The sequence below is a fragment of the Nyctibius grandis genome, chromosome 3 (genome assembly GCF_013368605.1).
Source record: "Nyctibius grandis isolate bNycGra1 chromosome 3, bNycGra1.pri, whole genome shotgun sequence".
In the NCBI taxonomy this organism is placed as follows: Eukaryota; Metazoa; Chordata; class Aves; order Nyctibiiformes; family Nyctibiidae; genus Nyctibius; species Nyctibius grandis.
Genome location: NC_090660.1, coordinates 18,559,942 through 18,582,284, shown reverse-complemented (window position 1 = coordinate 18,582,284; position 22,343 = coordinate 18,559,942). Strand labels below are relative to the sequence as shown.

Sequence of the window (22,343 nt, the reverse complement as noted above, 5' to 3'; positions counted from 1 at the left end):
TACTACTTAAGAAAAAGTTTAAAGACACACAGTTGCAATACTGGCTCTGTGATTTGCAATTTGGAAAGCATCTCTATTAAGAGTTATGCATTGGGGACAAGCATCTGAAGTATTAATACTGCCATTATTGGATGTCTCAGCTTTACCTGCATCAGGAAGATCTAAGATGGCCTAAATTCACCTTCAGGCAAGCCTTTTGTCCAAATTAATCTGCATGCATCAGGTTCAGGACTTCCCAAGCCACGTGCCAGTGGCAGACTCGCACAAAAACCTGGATATTCTCATGGCAGAAGGAAACTTTTATTCACTAAGGGTGAATCTGACAAAATTATAATATTCTTTTCCCTTCTCCCAGATGAAAGTTTTAAGTACCAGCAATTTCAGTAGCTCAGCAGAGCTCTACCAATGCCTCCTGCTGACCCCATTCCACTTTGAAGTACATAATTCAATATTCAGGTCAGAAAGAAAAATTGAATATGAGGGGACCTGAGTTCCTGTTCCTGCTCCAATGAATGTTTAATTATTTTATATTAAAAATTCATTTGGAGAAGGGCTAGAATCCAGGCAGTTTAATGGGTTTACCTATGAAGAGGAAAAGATCCACAATCAAATGCCGCCAAAGGTAGGAGAGCTCAGTCTTAGCTTCCTTTGGGCTGAGTATCAGACCTAACTCAGAGAGAGCAACCACTAGCTCCTCCACTGCTTACACCTCAGCAGAAGGTATCCAACTCCAGGAAGGAATAAAAAGGAGCAGTTCAGCATGTTTTCCCAGAACAGAAAGAGGGCTGCCGGCTTAAAAGACCTCTTGATGCTTCCTTCTTGTACCCAGCTCATGTGTCTCCGTATTTGGGATGCCGGCTTTTGCAAATCCCACTCTTGGGCCAACTCTTCTCTCTGCAGTTTACAAGAAGCCTCGTTATCCGCATCCCATAGAATACAGTGCTTGGGAGTTTGATACTGCAGTACTTAAGGTCTTTTGTGGTTCTACTCTGTTGAAAATGTTCTTGAGTTGCTTTGGTGTTTCAAAAACTTTGAGCTGTGTGATTGAGGTTGCAGATGACAGCCAACCCAGCTAAATGCTGAACATCAAGTGCTGTATGCTCCTGACCACTGTTCCCCCTCAACTGAAAGAAGCTGAGGGGGTGCAGCGGTTCACATACTCAGATAGTCACATCTGAAGAGTCAGTCAGTATAAAGAAAAAGTGGTGCTATTCAGAGGCATTTCACAGGCAGAAGAAAAAAGTCAGCAAGTAAATTATCTGTAACAAAGAGCTGGCATTCAGGTTGTTTTTGATTTAATACTTCTCAAAAACAGGGCAACCTAGCAGATTTTCTTGCCAGCGAAGGTAAGCCCTCTGAATAGTCACGCTGCCATACAAAGGTTAAAAAGGCTGGGTGGAAGAAGGTGTTCTCTTTGCAGAAATCAGGAGCTACATCTCCAGTGCAAACAGGAAGCCACCACCCGGGCTGTCGCTCCAGCCAGCTCTGTCAAGTGGGAGCTGGGATGGGGACAGGGGCTCTCTGAGCTGCCTGTCCAGCCAGGCACCACCAAGGCGACCGGCGTTGCATCAGCCGGCAGGCGGGATGCTGGAAAGCTCTGATAAAAAGCCTGCAATAAGGATGGCCACTTTCCACCGGACACTGGGGTACGGCTTTTAAAATCAAAGCACGTGCAACCGTCCACAGTGGACGTAACAAAAATGCATTTTCAAAACAAGCTGCTCTGGGTTTTTTTTGTTATTTTTTATGATTCCTCATTCAGTGACTGGCACCAGCACTGCCTTCAGCAAAAGCCACGTGTAAAGGACAACATCCCAGGCAGCTTTCGCAGTGTGACACTAGGGTAGACAGGAGGGGCATTTCCTTTACTTTCTAGTAGCAGATGAACTCCCACTGATTATTTAATTCAGACTCTAAGCTATTTTCACCAATCACTTGAAAGTTAAATAATTATCCTGTTTAAAGAAACTTAGCAATTATATTTTGCATTGCCCCCACCAAGCAGCTATTGCTGTTGTGACAATATTCGTCTTGTCCATGATGACTATTATCTGCTGTATAAATATTGACGATCTGAGTAATTGCTGTTCTGTACATATGCTTCTCACAGATATAAATTTCTCTGCCTGAAGTAGGCTGCTGACGGAAGTGCTCTCCTCCTTTTGCATGGCAATGAAACATTAGTGGAGATGCCACTGAGAGTTGTTAGTCCTGGGGGGGAAAAAAAAAAAAAAAAAAAGAAAAAAGCAGCGAGTAACAACAGCCCTTGGAGAAGGGGGATGAAGTGAGGTTTGCCTGGACTGGGAAGACTGAACAGTCCCAAAGAACAAGAAGTTAGCTAAGCCGGTATTCAGGCAGCTTAAGTTTAGCTTAGGCTTTGCTAACACCAGCCACAGCTCAAAGGGAAAGAACTGCTCTGGACTCAACACTGGCCACCACTGCTAAACTGGGCATGCCATGCTCTTGGGACACATCGTGTACAACGTGTACAACACACATGTTGTACCCACCCAGTGGTTCACTGATGACAGGGGTTACTTTTTCTGTAACATAACCCAACCAGAAAAACAAGGCAGTCTTGTACTGGAGGAAGAACACCAAGCTGAACGTTATGCTGGAACAAACAGATTCTCAATGCCACCCTGTAACCTTTGTCAGCACACGGCCAATGTGTCACACAAAAGCAAAGCTTGTCTCGAGGCACCCAACAGCCATCCATAGACACTACAGGCATACAACACAGCATCGCTTCAAACTCTTTTCGGTTGTTAAACGCATTTGCCCAGCAGACTTTGTGACCAGTCAGATAGTCCTCTGTCTTCCTGCAATTGGCAAAAATCACTAAAAACACCCCACTGCATGTCCCGGCTAATCTGATCATATTGCCCCATGGTCTGGCAGTTCAAAGACCCAGTTTTGATAGACAGAGCCCTCCACAGGCACACAGCCTCACACTTCCAGACTTGAATTTTGCCTCTGGACTTTAAACACTCACTGTATACAAGAGATGAAGGTTTTTCCTTAGGGGACACAAACTTCCTATGACATAAAACCTGAGAGACTGAACCTCAATAAAATTACCCCTCTGGAATTACAGGTCAAGAGATGAAGATTTTTTCAGCCATGTAAAATTTGTCAAGATTTATACTGAGAGAGCTTCATTGTAGAAATACTCTTTTTCTAAGGTCTCCACTCATCATTTACGGTATCTGGAAATGAACACTGGACAAAAACCTTTTTTTAATTGAAAAAAAAATTGTTCTAACTTACATATGCTACAGAAATTAAGGGGAAACTAAAACTCTGCCTGATTTACATCTGTGTAACTGAAGACTAGGGATGGTACGGAGAGGATGGAGAAAGCAGCAGGAGAAAAGACACCAGACTCCCTACAGGAGCTGGAGGCCACGGCAGGAACAAGAGGTGGGAAGGGACAGAGCGTGAGCAGGAAGCGAGGGTGAATGCAGATAACGTGTGAGCAACGTTTGGAGTGTCCAGAGGTGGAGAGGGAGGAACTGAATGTTTGTAATGAGCAAAAGAAATAAGTAAGAGTCTGGAAGTCTTACTTTCTCTGTTGCCTTGTGCAAACGAGGACATAATAAGCCATTATACATAATCACAGCAGCCACTAATTTATATATATATATATATTATATACACATGAACAGACTCAGTGAAAGTAGTTACTAAACACTGATACAACCAATCTTCCTGCGACACTGAGTGTTAAGCCATCTGCTTGTTCAGTGTGGCCCTCGTCATGTTATTAATTCCCTTCCTGCTTGCTGCAGGTTCTTTCCTTCCCCCATTTCTACAGGGCTTTGGGGTTTAATATGTTACAATCTCTAATGACAATTGCTGTACATCTCAATCTTGAAGGAAAGTTGTTTCCAGCAGAAAATTGAAGGTTGAACTCTTACCAGTAACTCTGGGCGTGCTTAACTAATACTAAGCCATATAACATAGCCTAATTAGTCCAACAGGTTCTTTAAAAAAATCCACATGACCTCACTGTCAGTTCTTACACTGAGTCATTCTGGAGACCAGTTGAAACACAGCCCTGCATAATTCTCCGACATGAGCAGCGCACTGCCTTGACTGAAGCGGACTGGATCCTAACTACAATAACCAGGTAACCCCCACCCTCCCCGCTCTGTCTTTTTTTTCCCCCATTCTGTTCTTAAGACAAGACGCAATCTAGCAGGTTCCAGCAAGTATCCCGTCTTACCTACATGGCGTCCTACATTTCCCAGACCTACTTTGTTTGCGTGCAGATCAGTTATAACACACCTAAATGCACATGGAAAGCTCTACTGCTAACACAAATTATTTTGCATGCAAACACAAAATGCAGGTGGCCAAGCCACTAACTGCCCGATTCACAAACACAAACAGACTTAGTGCACTCAAGCTTTTACATGCATATTAATTTGAATGCAGTGAAATGTACCGATAACTTTGAAAGTCCTGTCAAAACACCTTTAAAAAACATGACTCAAATCTTAAGTGCTCACATTCCTGAGTCACTAAAAAGTTAAATCAAATTTCCATCAAATACTCCTCTATTTTCTAGGTAGTTATTAATTCCGTGTTTCACTCTGAAATCACGGTCACATAACTTCGCTAAAGCTATGCTTGTCCGACATACCTTTTCCTGCACAGCAATGTCAATCTGGAGTGTAAAAAAATACGACCTCCATCCACCACAGCTGCATCCCCAAATTTCCTTAGAGAGGACGCAAAACTGCAGTATTACCAGCTCAGTGTGTTTTCATCAAGAGAGTAGCTAGTTTCATCACATCTGTGCCAAAGCCACTATGTCCACAAAAAGAAATGCTTTGCTGGGTTTGTATCCCGCTAAAGTATCTCTCATGGAGATGTGAAAATGGAGCTAACAATTTCTTGCACTGGGCACACAGCTATCTATTTTCATTGCTTCCCAACATCCACCGCGCTCTCTAAGGTCTAGGAAGCTGACAATGTGTGGACTGGAGGACCCTGCTTCTCTAGCTCTTTCTGATTTGCATCAGCTCTCCCAGGGAGAGCAAGGGTTGCAAGATGGTGTTTGTGCCCCCCAGATGCCAAGCACCCTTTCTTAACAGGTAAGGGCAAGTGGATGCTACATTTGCCTTCCTCTGCTGGTGTGAGATCTGTAAGCGGGCCGTGCAGTTGCAACCGAGGCACAGTGAAAGAGGAACTCTTGAAGTGTCATGAAGGAATGGCTATCACATGCATGCATCCCCAAAGTGGCACAGAGACCGGTACGGATTTGGGAGGTGCAGCACACCTACTAGTCTTTCCCTTTGCTAGAACAGAACTATTTTGCACCAGCTTTTCACAGGAAGAGATTTTGCCAATACCTGGGAGTTTTGTGCTTTACCAAGCTAGAAAATCCAGCCAAAAAACTGACGGAAAGCACATGAGCACGATTCTAATCAAATTTATTTATATTATTTACTTCTAAAGCAAAATACCAGGTACAAAATATATCACCCGATAATTCAAAGAAACCTAAAAAGCAGTTTGAGATTCCAAGCAATCTGCTGAAATTGCTACTCCTACAAACCCCTTTCTTCTAGCTTTTTGGTTGCAGAAGGTAAGGTGCCAGCAATCTGTCTTACAACAGGAGCTGATGAAATGGGGACATGTACAAAAAAAGTAATACAATACAGGTCACAAACTGGTTTGCTTACCAAGGAAACATGTTTAGTAGTTTCCTTTTATGTAGCACTAAAGAACTGCACCTTCTATTTCTTCTGTTTATGATTTTTGCAGTGGCCTAAGATGTTTTCTTCTTCAGCTAATGCCTAGGTGACTCCCAGTTTTCACTTTAAGAATGTTCAAGTTCCAGACAGTCTAAACACATGTGTCCTGACACATGAGAATAACCCCCACTTCCTATGCACTACAACCAAATCACAGCTCTCATTTCAGATGAAGCTGATCTTCAAAAACTTTAAAAAAGTATTAAAATAAGGCCAGCAACAAATGTAGGATTGTCCTGAGAAGGAACAGTAGGGCTTAATCTTCTTTGTAATAATCTCCACACGTTGAAGGTTTGGTGTCGTTTTGTTTTTTTTTCTTTTGCAGTAAAGCTCAGTTGGTTTAAACAATTCCCCCCAATGTTCACCAACATGGGAGAAAAGAGAAAGAGCTGATGCAAGATGCTGTTCCTTTTCGGCAGTTTCAGTGTCCTGGCTCGCAGGTTTCTGCCTGTTCGGGGGCCTCCGAATGGAGAGCACTGAGGGATCCACTGGAGGTCACAAAACAGTGCGAGGAATCAGATGCAGACAAGAAAGATGCACTAAAGAAGTAAAACAAACAAAACCCCAAACAAACTAACTGCTCCTTTATCTTACTTTTTTTTTTTCTTTTTCATTCTTTCTGCACATCTCTCCTGCAATCAGAAAAGTGGCAACAAAAGAAAATAAAATGTTAATGTGGTCATAGAGGTAGTTATTTAACCCACAATCTCCCAAGAGCTTTTAAAAGTACTGTCAAGGATTTTCCTCTCTTGGAAGGGACACATTTATTTCACACACAAGCTCAGAATTTCTGTCATGTGTGACATTACTGAAACACTCAAAGACAGTTTCATCCACCTAGATGACTGCATGTGTTTCTTGTTTCCTCTCCACCGAATAAGCAAGCCATGCTGAAACAAAACAGGATCTGCACACTACCCTCTTAGAATCGATTTGCAAAAGGGGGAAGCTGATACATCTCAAGAGTATGCAGCATATCACACCAATGACTTCAGACCCTCTGAAAGCAGTTGCTGGCTTTTGCTCAGACCCGTGTGTCACAAATGAAATGAAGAGAGGCTCCCAAACTGAGATGCAGGGACAGCAAAGCAGCAGGCAGGTCAGGCCACTCAAAAAAGTGCACGGCACACTTCAGAGCTAGGAGTTGCCACCACCTATGGTACTAACTAATATTAAACAAAGAAGCTAGGGAGCTACCAGAAAAATAATTGCACATGGCTATCCAATGCCCTAGACTAGTTTTAAATCAATGCAACTGTGCTGTAGTTAGAAAAGGATAAGCAAGGGCAAGAAAGCAGAGAATTAAGCCTATGTTTAGGTACCACCAGAATACAAATAGAATAACTTGCGAAGTTACTCCAAGTTGCTAAATGCATCTTTTTCATAAAAGTAAATTTACATAAATCACTGATTTTCACTAGTCTTTTTTTGGTAAGTCAAAAATATCCATATATTTTGGTTTTTCCTGCATACACACATGTGTGAGTGTCCCTACAAAACTTTTTCTTCAACCTTTAACTTTTCTCATTTTGCCACTAAGAGAAACATGGAAGAAAGAGGGTGAGAGAAGGAAGCAGAAAAGAGGGATCTTTTCATATTTTGCCTTTAAATTAAAAAATGGGTGGGATACAATTTTTTTTGTGGAACTTTTCTGGTTTGGGAAAAAAGCATTTTCCATTGAACTAATTCAGTCAGCTGAGCATGCGACAAATACCAAGAATAACTAGTTTTGGACCAAAGAGCCTGGCCCTTTGATTTCACCTACAAAAATAAGGATACTTCTATACAAAGGAAGCCAATCATCAGTTCTAAACTGACATTCAGAGGATATGAAAATCAGATCCCCCTGCACTCTTCCTGCGCTGGCCCTGCAGTATGCTGCTGATCCACAGTGACACCGGCACCGAGGAGCATCTGAGCCTCTGTGGAAAGCGTGCAACGGCCGCCTTTGTTTCCATTTGAGAGCACGACACAATTAGCATTTTCCAGCTTCCCTTCCCCACTGCCAGTGTGGAAGGCAACAAATAAGAGTATTAATGGAGGTTTGAGCAGCAGGCCTCATGAATTACACACACACAAACCCTTTTTCTTTGACCCCAGTCTTCCACAGGTCTCTAATGAGAACCACGAACGCCGTCTACTAATCATCTCATCAGTGCAAATAACCATCTTGGCCTCTCATCAAGTGTCTCTCCAGCTTACACAATGTGCCCTTAGACGGCACAGCCCTGGGTGCAAACGCTGCCGTGTCCCTCTGAAATAACCTCGGCGTGACAACGCTACGCACGTCACGCTTCGCGGCAGCAGGCAGCAGCCTGCTGAGCGCAGCCATGGATCGGGAGCCCAAGGGATTCCTCAGCTACCATTAACAGCTCATGGGCACCTCTGTCCCTAACTCTGCACACACGGAAACAGCCAGATATTGCAAATGCAGGGATCTCACGGAGGAGGCGTTGTTCAGCTACGGCAACATACCTTCAGGCCTCCTAAAATGAAACGCTGAATAAGCGACGCAGCAGCATGGCTACAGCACTGGATTGGCACTTTAAAAATAGAAACAGGACCTCGTTTTAGTCCCCCGCAGGGCCATCAGTCCCTGCGCCAGGGATGCCGCAGCAGTGCTGCTCTCCAGCCCTGTTCCTGGATGGACCTCAGGCTCACTCTCGCAGCCACGTCCCCAGCCCTGTCTCTGTTCCCGTCTCCTGCTGCTGGATGGACCCTGGCCCTGGTGCATCACTTGCCATGCCTCGGGCTGTGGACGGACCCCATTAGAGCACTTTGAAATCAAATGATGAGAAAGGCATTCTTCTGTGAATCATTACCGCCCTGGCAGCAAAGTGTGGATCGCAAGAGCTTCCAAAATAAAAAGAAATGTACCTGTATTAGCCCCTTACCCTTGGCATCAGGCTGATACTGACAGTTCTCACAACATTTACAGGGAAACTGGCATACAGAACTGTGCAGCAAACAAAAGGAAATCCTGCGAGAATCAGGTCAAAAATTACCAAACAGGCCTTGGTCCCACAAAAGCGAGGACAAGCTATACCTGGACAAGCAACTTGTAGCTGTAGTCACTGATGTTAACAGATCTACCGTGGCAGAAGGAAGAAAACAGGCTCCCAAGCATCTGCAAAATAGCATAATTCAGGTTTACTTTTAAATAATTATATTTTGAAAGTATTGCTAGGAAAAAAAAAGCTTAAGGAATTTAAATATGCCAGATAACAACGCCAGCACTTCAGCACCCTTGGTCATGCTGTGACCATGCACCCACGCATCGTCGAGCACAGCTCAGCCGCCAGCAGTTCCCTTCCTCACTGAAGGGAGACTTGCTGGGCTTCCAGTGCCACTCTCAGCAAACTTCTACCTTCTAAGCAGCAAGTGTTTGTACAATAGAAATTCTCCTATCAGCATTACCAGCTGTGCCCAAAGCACAAAAAACGCAAGCAAGTACACCGCAAAATTTCAATGTTTGCACATGTGTAAACAGCACACTTCTGGAAAGGCAGAGAGAATAGTTTCAGAGTAAACACCGCAAAGATTTCAGGTCCTTTAGGATGTCAGAAGGCAGTCGTGATCTGCTGCTCACCTTCATTACTTACAGCCTGCGCAGCTAAGGTGCCTCTAACTCACAGGGATCGCAACTACATCTCACGAGCCCATTCTACCACCTGCGAGAACACCAGCTTTGAGAACGGAAGAAACTTTCCCTCTCACAGCAGTCCGGCTCCTTGGTGTGCTACCCTCCCTAATGTTAGCTTAAAGCCATTAAATCACCAACCAACACCAGAGCAGGAAACGCATCAAGAGGAACTAATTTCTAAACCTCACGACTCAGATTACAGCTGCTGCCCCAGGGAGATATGCAGGGGAAAGTAGAGGAGCTACTCACAGCCCAATCAGACCCCAAAAATCCTTCCGGAGGTATGAGAGAGGTGAAGAAAATAGGCATGCTAAAGCACTCGGGCAGAAGAACGTCTCCACTCCAGATTAGTCACTTTTAGAAACAGAGCAGCCCTCGAGGCCCCTGAGCATATCTCCTCTTATGCAACTTCACCTGAAGCTGATGGGAGCCAAAGACTCATCTGCTGAAGATGCCAGGACTTCATCTGCTGAAGATGCCAGGACTTTAATTAAAGAGTCCACTCCTGAACAGGAACATCTTGACAGATGTCTCCTTCTCAGCTTTTGACTTGAGAGAAAGCTGGAGAAGGCAAGAGAAAAGGGTGATGCTTTCTCCTCTTAACCAAACCACCTACACATGTACTTTTTCAAAATACGCACAATAGGGCAAGTTATGTTTGAGTTAAGGAGACTGTGGAGAGAAGTTCTCAGTCCCAGAGGAAAGAAAGGCTAGGGAAAAATACTACAAAGAAAGCTGGTTTTGTTAAAGCCTGAAGAAAAAACAAAACTGGGTATCCACTGCCTCCAGTTCACCAACATCTATTACGCCTAAAATCATGATCATTATTTTCCTGCTGTCATAGCTTTCCCCTTTTCTTTGCAGACCACCTAAATATACTACTTCTGCTGAGAGGAAAGCGTTTGACCACAGTGGCTATCAGCACTACACAAAGTATGGCACAAAGACACTCTAGCCATGCAAGCCAGCCTACCAAAATTATTGAATGACAATGATGCCTTTCAAAATTATTGAAAGGCATCAAATAAAAAATGAACCACTGCCTCATGAAGAGCCCACAAGCACTCTTCACTGCTCACTTGCTGGACCTTGTCTGCATACTGTGGGGTTCAAAAGCCAGACCCGTGAGGCAAAGGGAGCTATACCAGTGACAACAGCCCAGCCATGGACCCAGCCGGTGCAGAAGCAGCCCCAATGGGTGCAGCATACATGCAGCCTCCATCCCTGCTTATGAACAACGTGTGTCTGCACCTGACCTTCAGTGCAGACACTCCCTGGGACCAGGAAGGCATTCCTCCTAGCACTAGCAAGAGTAATAACAAGGAAAATGTGAGGGAAGGGTATAAACTGAAGCGCAAGAACTCTTCCATCGTAAGGCAGGCCATCCGTTTAGTAGTGCTACTCGCAGACTGAACAGGAGGGCTTCATCAGCTGAAAAAGGATCTTCCCCACGTTAAGAGGCAAGCAGGTGTCAGTGCCGGAAGGCTGGCACGCAGCGTGGAGGAAACACAGACCCATGCTGCTGGTCACTGCAAGCCAAATGGCTCCAGCATCCTCACTCCTCTCCGTGGGGATGAAGGGCACACAGAGGAAATTACAAGTCCAGCACCCAGGTACCCCTCGCAAGCTTGGGCACCTCAACACCAACAGTGCTTGCAACACTCTTTTTTTGTCTAACTGCATTGGGACAGTATCTCAGATCTGATTTACTGCCTAGACACAGCATGCTACCACGCAGTACAACTGAAGAAGACGGAGAGCACCGGAGTGTGGAAAACAGACTAGTCCAAGCTTTTTCTTTTTCTTTCTTTAAAAACAATACATTGGGCAGTCTACATCAACATCTTCACAAAAATGTTCGATCTGTCCTGCACCTCAGAAGCTGGCCGCTGAAAAAAAAATCAAGAATGCAATTAAAACATGGATTCTGTTAAGTTTCACTTCCCTCTGCAATTTTATAATCGTCTCATCCATCAATTTTGAAAGAATATTAATACTGGCATCAGCTGGCTCTCCACCTCCTCTGCTGAACCAGCTTTTTCAAAGCCCTGTCCCTGCCTCTCAGCATCCGACCACAGACACTGTGAGGAAGAGGATAGGAGGAGGCAAAGTGGGGGTGGAGAGTGGCCAGCAGGGCACACCCAGCGCAGGAGCCACCCCACAGAGGAGCCACTTCTTTCCCAGGGTAGCTATGGCAACTTATAGTGCCTGAAGATGTGCCCAAACATGCTTACCTCAAAAGAAAAACACACACAAAATATAGAGAACAAGGTTGTGTCTGGGATTAACTGAAGCCTACCCAAACTCAGACCAAATCCTAGGCATGCAGGCTCACCACCACCTTCCAGGCTGGAGATGGCTAGGCCAGTGATGTGCAATTTTTTTTTAGTTCGCAAAACATTTTTCCCCCCCTCTCAAAGACGTGTAGATCTCTCCATTGATACAAGCCATCTCTCCCAGCTACCCTTCACAGGCTAGACAACGTCCTTGGCCCCCAAGTACCTTCAGACCAGAGCTGAAAACCAGTCCCATGCTCCTTTTAGTAGTCTCTGCTTTTCAAATATGTGAAGTTCAGTACTCAAATACTAGCTCTTGGACTTACTTACACACAGTGGTAATGCAGGGAGAATTGGTTGGTGCCAGGTTTTAGCACCTGGCTTATTAATTATTTTGTAAAAGTGTACAATCCGTTGAGTCATCCAAAACTTTTTAAGACACTCTGTTCTGTCATTATTTTATGAATCTAGTTTGACATGGTTTATATCTATCATGGCCATGATAGATACAAACTCCCAAGAACACTGGAATCTGGAACAGGCTGCCCAGGGAGGTTGTAGAGTCTCCTTCTCTGGAGATATTCAAAACCTGCCTGGACGTGACCCTGTGCAACATGCTCTAGGTGAACCTGCTTTGGCAGTGGGTTGGACTAGATGATCTCCAGAGGTCCTTTCCAACCCTAACCATTCTGTGATTCTGTAACATAAGTCTGACTTTAAAATCATTCTCATCCTGACTGTCTCATTGCAGGTCAGCCTGGTCTGTTCCAAGACCAGATTTTGTTGGCAAACATATTTTCTTTGCTGGTATCATCCACTTTTCCTCATCTAGTTTGATGAAACAAAAAAGCCCAAAGTACGTAAAGCCAATTGTTATGCTCTTTTCAACATATTCAGAAATTTTTGCTTCGTCCTCTCACTGCAGCATGAGGTTTATACTGACTGCCCTCCCCTCCTCTGAACAAAGCTGTAGGAAGAAACTCCCTGTAAAGTGATCGGAAGACTGATGTGCAGGCCAAAAGCATCTAATGGCTTGCTGGGACTACAGACATCACCTCTCCAGGAAGCGGCTGAGTTGCACCAACTTGCATTTCAGCTGGAAGCCCAGCCCCTAGAACCTGCACACTCTTGCTTGCACTATCATGTTTCTATTCATTCCCAGGAAACAAAAAAGCACAAGCGACCAGTCTTCCTCACTCTTCTATGAACTGATGTAATTTCAATCTCATATTCAATGCCATAAAATGGCACGTCTACCTAGGCTTAACTGTAGAAGGTAGGTGGGATCAAGCAAGACTGCATACCACAAAACACTGAGAAACAGGGCAGAACGCAGCATATTCTTTAGATGTAAACTATTTTTATAGACTTGGCCTAAAGCAAGTCTGTTTACCTCCTGCCTGATCTCAGAGGATGCCCACAGTAATGGCTCTGGACTAAAAGTAAGGAAGATTAATCCATAAAATGCCTCATTCAGAGGTATTGGGCTGGCCTTTATCGACAGTTTGAATAAGCAAAAATGACAGAACTAAACTGGAATCAAGATTGCACACAACCTTACCAGGGTATCTAGATCTGGGACCTCTGGAAAATTATAGGTGGCACCGGTAGTAACAGAAGATGGGCACAGGCGAGAGCAACGGTACCAGAAAGCAAGGGGAGAAGCAGGTTGCATTTGCGAGGGATGCACAGGAACAGAGAAGAAAAAGGAACTGGGGAGGGTGAGTTTAAGGGGATGAGAAACTAGGCTGCCACAAAGGGAAGGGCCGGACAGACACAGGCAAGCCACAGAGGACTTGGAAAGCACCAGAGCTCTGCCCACCCCATCCTTAAATGGGATCAGAGGGTATCCTGGCTCTGGGCTGCAAAGCCCCCCAACACAGCAGCAGCTGACCTGCTGAGCATGTCACCCCACTCTGGCAACTACCACCATCCACAGCCAAAGAGTGCTTTTAAGCAGGCCGTTATCTCATGGGTTAGAAATTAATGCTACAGCCCAAAAGTCTATGCCCTCCAGATGACCTGGGTCACTGCAGATTCATGTGACAGGACTAATTTTTATTTATATCCCCCTTTTCCCTTTGTACAGTTATAAAATTATGTTTAAACCCAGCTATGTTTTTAATTTTTAATTTTTAATACAGAGACTGCAAACTTGAGCACTGCAAAATTAAGAGGTATCATAATGAAGACTGCCCATACAGCCTTCACCCAGCTCCTGTTTACATCTGCACTGACACTGATTCTGTCTCCAATTCAACAATCACAATCACTTCAGCCATGGAAATCAACTGCTTTGGGAAAAAGATAAGGTTGTGTGATAAAAGCGACGGCTGTCTTTCAAACCCTGCCTCACTCAGTGGAGGTCAGGAAGATCAGTGAACAAGGCAACACAAAGAGACAACCACCTTGCTTAAGGAAGTTGGACATACCACTTGCAGGCAGGAATTACCTCTTTCTTGGCTCCACAGTCTTTGTAAGATGCTCAGTAAGTCCCTAAAACCAGTCTTCAGGTGACACCTAACAGGGCAGTCCCCACCCTCTGCAAAGCCAAGACATCTAGGGCTAACCTGCAAGAGTGCTGAGACTTACAGCTGAGGTCCATCGTCCTTGTGCTGCCAGCAGATGAACTGCCACAACATGCCAGGTATTCTGGGGTGAGTGAAAAATAAAATCATTTCTAAGTATCTCTTTGAGGCAGCCAAAATTGAAGGCATTTCAATCATTTGAGCTTTATTTGCTCTTTGCCTCCATTCCTCAGCTACGAAAATGAAGACAGTACCTCTACCCGAGGTGTTGCAAGAATAAGAACTTCCGCACCCCTGAAGCCGCCAGGAAGGAGTTAGCAGCACTGCTCAGTTCAAGGTTTGGGTGGGGTGTAAAATAAATAGATGTGGAGACATATGCAGAAAGTAAATGTGGGGAAAAGAAAATGAATTATGCGGTAATTACCCATCCACTGAAAGAGGGACTCTGTGAAAGGGAAAAAATGATGCAATTATAGAATTAAAGATTGTATCATAATGCAGATGCAAAGGGGAGCAATGCAGCGTTAGTCCTGGCACTTCCTTGCTTTTGTCCGCCTGATTTTGTAACCCCATTGTTTTCCTAATGTCATTCTCTTGTAAGTAATTTAAATGCAACATAATTATGAGCTCATATGTTTGTATCTTTTCATCATTAATAATGTGTGGAACAACTGGCAGACTCTGCTCCCAGCATGACTGATGCCTTCAGCAGATGGCTGTGAATGATTCTTTCTCTTCCTCCTTTACCTGAAGTGAAGAGCAGGGAGGAGAGAGGGAGACTTTACATTTACACTCCAATTCCATGCACAAACATTTGGGGATTTTGAGGTTGTTTCAGAGGAGGTAACCAAGACCAATATCAATCAATTGCTCTGATACGAATCGTAACGGACCAGACTTAAAAGAGCAGAGGCACTGAGCAGCTGATGTGCTTTGCCCAAGGTCAGAAGGAAAGCTCCCAAGGCCTGGATCCCAAATGACCCCACCGACAGCCTTCTGCCCAAGCCACTGAATTCCTCCCACCTCCCACATTAAAACATGGTTAAGTGTAATTATTGCTGTTTACTGCAGGTCAGAGAAGCAGCCAATCACCTCCAGGCTGTGTTTGCTGTTGAATGCAGCCAACAAGCAACTTCTGAGAGTGTGTCATAGAAAATACAACTGGAAGCAAACGATAGTATTGTATATGTTCATCCTGAATAATTGTTACATTGGGTTTTTTAAGTAAATTAACCTGCATGCCTTGGACTTCAGGCAAATTGCCAACGTGTTTCTCAGAGTCAGACGAGTCTGGCTCACCCTGCTTCATGAGGGAAAGCAGCTGCAATAGCAACAACCTAACTGGGTTTATTTGCAGATGATATTAGCTGGCAGGAGGCAGGGTGTCTGCCAGCATGCTCACTATGTAGGCTTCATGCTTTTAAACAGTCATTATTTGTCTTTGTATGCCCCCATTAATAAGCGCCACCCCCCTTTCTTTTAAGTAGTATTTTTACCTTGTCTAACAGGTGCTGACAGCTACTACCACAAGCTTTACACACTCTTTTTTCCTAACAAAGCAAGCTTCACTTCCACCTTTCCCCATCCTCGGAGAGCAGAGCCTGCAAAACCCAGAGCTATCAAGTCCCTGAGGTGCAGCCAGTCAGCGCCTGCAGCATCCCAGGCACTAGGGCCACACCACCCCTCTCCAGTGCACACCTTTCTGAGAAGCTCCACCACAGAAAAGTCCGTCGTGGTGGTGGAAGCCTTGCAATCCTTCCCTCTTGGCACACAACCCACTCAGTTTGGTTTAAAACCTAACAGAGAAAGCACTATACCATCACTAAATGCACAGTTAGCCTGATACAGTTAACAAGAACAGGCAGAAATGTTACAGCAGCAGCGTTTTACCCCATGACTGCCTATTTTGGGATTTCTCACACCAAAGCTCAGGTGGCCAGCACTGTCAGAGGAGGGACCGGCACAGGATGTCTGGTCCGAGCCCAAAAGCCCATTCTTAGATACCACAGTCATTTAGTGTGCCACACTGCCAGTGGTATGAGCTGGTGCCCGTGGAGGGGGAAGGAAGGGAAGCAAGACACGTTCTCCTTCACTAAGTGTCCCACCTCTAATAGTGTAGAGACTTAGCTCGGATGCCAGAGGTGCCCAGTCCCACCTTGGGCAGGCAGAGTTTGAGTGGAGGGAGAGGGAAAGCATCCCCCTTTGCCCTGTTGACCTGGCTTGGTGCTCTACTTCCTCTGTAACCCATGCTGGGGAGCCAGCCACACAGTTCCTCCCTTCATCTCACCTTGACAGATGCTTCTGATCTTAGCTGCATCACAGGCTGGCTGAAAAGGAATGGCACATGGGTGTTTGAGATTCAGCTCGGCCCCCTAGGGTGACAATATTTTGACATTAGAGAGTGACACTGGCGCTATCTGAAGAGCCACACTCTGCCCCAGAACAACAGGTATATATTGCCTCAAGACCACCAGCAACAGAGAGGGTAGCAAAACATGCACTGATTGAGGAACTGCATGTGTATCCCACATATGCTCCTTGACACCCTGACGCCCCTATTTCTTATGCCACCGCCTGAACAGACACCTGTCTTTTCCTTCAGTCCAGGTCTGGAAGAGAAGTGCCCACTGCGCGCAGCACAGCTACACTGAAAAGCTGTCTAGCACAGGTACAGCCCGGGTGAGGGTACGACTGCTTTTCCTAGTATAGTTTTGCCCAGATTTCTGAGGCAGAGCACCCAAGACAGCCGTGCCAGAGCAGCTGCACCTACACCGGGGCGCTCAGCAATACAGAAGCATGTCCCTGACATCTCACAGCACTGTATCAGCCCAAGCACACACCTGCCTAAAGTAACCATGGGGAGGGGGCTGCGTGGGAATCAGAGACTGTATTCACTCACAAGAGCTATTTTGGGAGAAACGTACGGCGCTGAATGTCATCTTTTCATCACTGTCAAATTATCATTGAGTTCACAAGGGTGACGTCAGCGAACACGCAGATCATCACACTGCCATTGCACACGTGCAAGTTTGCACACACACACACCTCTGTGTAAGACCTGCCCAGGACACACATTCCCATCTGCTCCGGTGCTCACCTCTGTTCAGCCCAAGGTGTCCTGGAGGTCAAGGAAAGCAGGCCTCGAGCTCCGGCTGTCAGCCTGCCAGCCTTACTAAATCTCAAGCAGCTTTACCTTGACAAACAAAAGGGTGGAGGGAGGAGGTGTAACAGGCCCAGTCTGCTGGAAACAGGTGTCCTCTGCCCTCCTGCCCCTCCGATGCAGCCACTGCAGCTCCTTCCAATGTCACCTCACGCCAACCCCTGCCCACACACCTCGCAAGGTGGCCAAGGCTACAAAGGTGCTCTTATGTTTGACCACCACACATGCAATTCCTGGCCGGGCAGCTGCTACCAGGCAGGATGGACAATAGCTGAAAACAGTCCCCTTTTCCTCAGATAGAGCACTGCTTCAAAGATTTCACAGTCAGCCACCGACCTTAACAAAAACGAGTGGGAAATCAATGGTCTTCAAGACTGCCAACCATTGGTGCAATCTGTTTGAAACTGGCCAAACACAAAGGGCAGGAGCCAGACAGCACTCATTTCCTAGGGAAGTAAGTTAAAATGAAGTAAAATAAAACCAAATTAAAACTATGGTGAGTTTGATTACTAGCATTTCCACATTCTGCTATGTCCCAGGAAACGAACTCTTGCTCAATGAAGCGTGGGAGCTGCACAGCATACACTGCAGTTAAGCTCTGTAACTGCCCAGCTTTTATGCATCTGGAGCAGGAAGGGGCAAATCACAAACTCATTTACATCTGAAGGTTACTCTGAAGGGGTAATTTCTGCAGCAGGAAGACAGGGATGGCAAAGTCATTTGCATCTGAAAGGGGTGAAATGCCTTATCAGAGCTGAAGGACTATTACTCAGCTCTAAGACTGGAAGCTGCTGGGGCTCCTCTCTCCTTCGCAAGCCCCAGCCCCGGAGGTGATCTCATCCCAGAAATTTCAGCATCTCTCCTCACCATCCCTCAGCCCACGCTGCTGGCGCTTGGCCACCTGCAGCAAGAAGGTGCTTTTGAGGCAGGGGTCGACTCTGCTTCTGTCAGACCAGCAACTTCTGAGCCCTTGCCAGCCCCGGACATTGTGAGATGATGCACAGTTCGCTGGCGCTAATAAGGTCTGGAAGGGTTTCCTCCAAAGCCGCTCAGTTTGACAGACTGTGCTACAGAGCTACATCAGTTCCAAGGGCTCCTCTGCTCCCTTCGCAGAGCCCTGCACAGCAGCAGGAAACCTATTCGTGCAGAAAACAGCATCGGCAAAGCAAGCAGGCAACTCTGGACAGACTCGGAAACAGCTGTGGAATTTCTCTGGAAGAGCTGCTTGCTGTAAAGAGGAGGAACGTCCAGCCTCCCATCTCACTTCCAGCCCACCCACCCACCGGATAGAGGCAAAGCATAAGAACAGGAGAGAATTTAAGGCATGCCAGGATCCCAGGCTCTGGGAATTAGTTTCCCACATTCTCCACAAAAAGAAAGCGCTTACGCCCAAAATCTACTGCCTTGAACTCAGATTGCACACCATTTACTCAGCTCAATAACCACACTCAAGCCAGTGGAATTACTTGCCTGAATAACTGCTACTTGATGCATGGAAAGGCTGCAGAACTGGCTGACAAATAAATCTAGGTATACAGAAGGCAATGTAAGACCACCCTGTTAAAAGGCTGGTGCCCTAGGGCAGGTCCCAAAGCCAAGAGCCATGTGGTCAAAACCACAAATCACTGCATCTTTGGTAAAGTCACGCCAACTGATCGGGCATCATCTAGGTCACACACATCACTCTAGACCTGTATCCTCGAGGCACCATCAATTGATTGGGGTCACAGTCTAAAAAATATTTCATTGACTTAGAAAACTAAATTCTGTACGAAAGGATGGCTTGAACATTTAAGAGTATAAGCTTCATTAGCTTTCAGCAAGACTTCGGGTCCCAAGCGCAAATTAATCCTCTATAAAACTGCAGCAGAGAAGCGCCACTGCTCCTACTCTGTTGGTATTGGTCCTAAGTAAGGTCAGCTCTTCCGTCCTGAACCCAAACACGATATGCCATTTGTGCTCAGCACTATGCAAGTAAAAAAAGATGTGCAGTTCACACCCTGGAAAGCTTATAAGAAGCTGCTCTGAGCTTAAACCCCTTGCATGCCAGCTTGCTTGTGTGTATTCCTCTCTAATTTCACTGGGACAACATGCGTGACTAAAGTGAAAACTGTGCTGAAGCCTCCCTCAGACTGTGGCTGATGCAGCTCCTGCTCCAGTTCATCGAGGGGTCAAGGTGAGAACCCTGAACTGGAGCCAGAAACAGGTACAAGAAAAACACACCCAGGGATTTTGGCAGAGCTCGAGGCCCAAGTGAGTCAGTTGGGGAACAGTGACCAGCACCCAGAAGCATCTACCTGCCCGTTCCCTGCGTGCTCTGCTAAGCCATAGCATACCTTTGAATGAGCAGCTCGTTCTGAGTTACTGTATTTGCATCTATAATTTAAACATACTATATTAAGGCTGAAATAATATTTATTGTCCTGCTGGCATTTCTAATCTGTCTATTCCACAGCACTGCCCAGTGCTCCCAAGGAGACTTTGTAACATGTGTATGAAACTTCCATCAGGTGTGGCCCAACCAACTTTCCTCCCCCCAGACAAGCAGCAGAAAACACCCATCTTTTTAATTTGTCTTCACATACCTGGCAAGGTGTCCAAACCCTGTGACAGACCTTACAGGTTTGAACCAGAGATTTGGGCTTCTTAATAATTATGCTGCCAACAGAAGCGTGTGCGCGGTGGAAATTTTCCACAGAGCCCCGTCCTGAGAGCCACGGACACACCAGTGCCACCGACAGCACAAGACTGTCCCAGCTCCACAGCCCTCGGCCAGGGCTACTTTTACATTTCGCCTTTCATGCAATTAACAAGAAGCTGAGATGCAGTCATGCACCGTTACATAGCCAAGAATAGCATTTCCAGCAGAAGGTTTTTTTCCTAAATTGCTACTATTATCATCTCATGAGCTCTGCGTTAGTGCGGACTCAGTGGGCCCTTCAGCAACGCCTGTGACCCCAGCCTGGGTACAGAAAGGCTAAAACCAGGACCTTCACATACATCAGAAGTTGGAAGGTTACAAATATTTTCCAACAGCCTCAATCAGACCCAAAACCTAAGCGAATCTGCATCAAAAAAAAAATCTCTGAAACGTACTATTAAAAAAACACAAAAAAAAAAAAACCACAACAAAAAAAAAACCACAAACCATGGAGCATAACGGTGAGAAGGAGGGAAAGAGTTTCAGCGAGAAAACAGGAACAGAAGAATTACTATGTTTATAGTTCAATTTATTGGACCTTATCAAAAGCGTGTTTGCTTTCTTCTATTTTTTTAAGACACCTATTACACAAACACACACCCTTAATGCCTCCCCAGCTCACAGCCTGCTGCACACATCTTAAGCGTACCCCCAACTCGGCAGAGCCAGAGAGCTGCTGCCGAGGCAGCCCCTGCCCCGGACGGCGTGTCGGAACAAAGCGCCCGGGCGATGGATGTCGGCGGGGTTCGTCAGGCACATTTCTGCAGCTCGACCTCGGCCGGGAGGCAGCAGCTCCCGCCGTAACCAACTCCGGAGGCTGCCAGAGCGGGGATCCTACCTGGGCGGGGGGCTTCACGCCTCTCCTCGTCTGCTTAAATAAATTAAAGCCGTTTTCTAAAAACCCAGCGAGATGCTGAGCACTTCATGACAGCACCCGAGTTACCGCGTATCTGCTCCGCTGGCAGCATAAGGGGGGGGGAATCAACCGAAAAAAAAAATTAACCCAAAACCAACACCAAACCCGCAACAGAAAAAAGGACCCCACCACAACCCCGCCTGGAAGTTATCTGGATTTACTTGCTCGCGAAGCACAAGGATAACCCTCCTCCGCCTCAAACACCGCCGACCCGATGCAGGCGCAACCCCGCCGGGTTTCAAAGCAACCTTCGCGCCCCGCCACCCTCCCGGGACGCGGCGGGGGGCGCGCAGCACCGCGCACGTTGCGCCGGATCACCTGGACCTCGCATCGCGCCTGGCTTCGCCCTCCCCGCAGGGGGACGGGCGCCGCGGGGGGAGCGCCGGCGGAGCCGGGGAGGGCCAGCGGCGACGGAGAGCGGCGGCGGCGGAGCCCTGCTCTGCCCGCAGCGAGCCGTGCGCGGCGGGGCCAGGCAGGGCAGGCGGTTACGAAAGCCGCGTCTCCCCCTCGCCCGGGAGGGAGGGAGGCGTGGCGGGGGGCATCCGCGCCGGCCCCGCTCCCCGCCGCCGCGCGGGGAAGGGGAGGAGGGAGAGGCGCCCCCGCCGCCGGCTCTGCCGCACACGGGCATCGCCCGCCACCGCCCCCCGAGGGGGCCGGCCGGGAGGAGGGGGGTCGCCCACTGACCTTGCCGCCATCCGCCGCCGTGCCTGCCCGCGGGGTGGCAGCCCCGCGCCCGCCGCGGCAGCCGGCGCCCTCGCCCCGGCAGCCGGCACCGCCCCCCGTCCCCCCCGCCTCGCCGGGGTGCGGGGCCGAGGCGGGGCCGAGGCGGTGGGGAGCGCCGGAGCCGCCCTGGACCCCGGTGCGCCCCACTCCACCCCCGGTGGGCGAGGGGAAGCGCGGCTGCCCGGCGGAGAGCGGCGGGGCCGGGAACCCCCGCCGCCCCGGGCGAGGAGGGGCGGCAGCCCGGGCCGAGAGCGGGGCGGCCCCGCAGCAGCGAGGGCATCCACGGGCACCCCCTGCCCTGCCCGGCCCCGCCAGCGGGGAGAGGGAGAACGCAGCGCTTGGGGGGCTCCTCAGGGCTGGGGAAGGGCTCTGCGGTTGTGAGATGCGGCGCGTTCTGCCTCTCGGCCCGGGGTGAGGGATAACTGCACCTGAGCGCTCCTCCTCGGTGCGGCGGGCGGAGCGGCGCCCGGCCTGCGCCCACCAAAGCTGCCTCCACCAGGTACTCGGGGCTGTTAAAGACCCCCTGCAAGGCTCAAGTAACTGGTGCCTTGAGCCTGGAAGACCTTCAGTCCCAGCTGGAGGCTTAGAGCTGTTATTACTGGTGCACATTAAAGTAAGTAATAAGTACATG

The 22,343-nt window shown here is 47.5% G+C and overlaps 1 protein-coding gene across 3 annotated transcripts in view; it reads right to left on the bottom strand.

Annotated features, from left to right (window-relative positions):
- RNF152 (ring finger protein 152) overlaps window positions 1–21,750 on the bottom strand; it is a 42,183-nt gene extending 20,433 nt beyond the window's left edge. Inside the window, exon 1 of one of the 3 annotated variants that reach the window (XM_068396599.1) lies at window positions 21,674–21,750. The gene's annotated coding sequence lies outside the window, so the exon portion shown is untranslated. Of the gene's footprint in view, window positions 1–21,150; window positions 21,401–21,673 lie in introns of those variants that run through there. The other 2 variants (XM_068396598.1, XM_068396600.1) reach the window with 2 other exon arrangements.
- Between the last annotated feature and the right edge of the window lie 593 nt (window positions 21,751–22,343).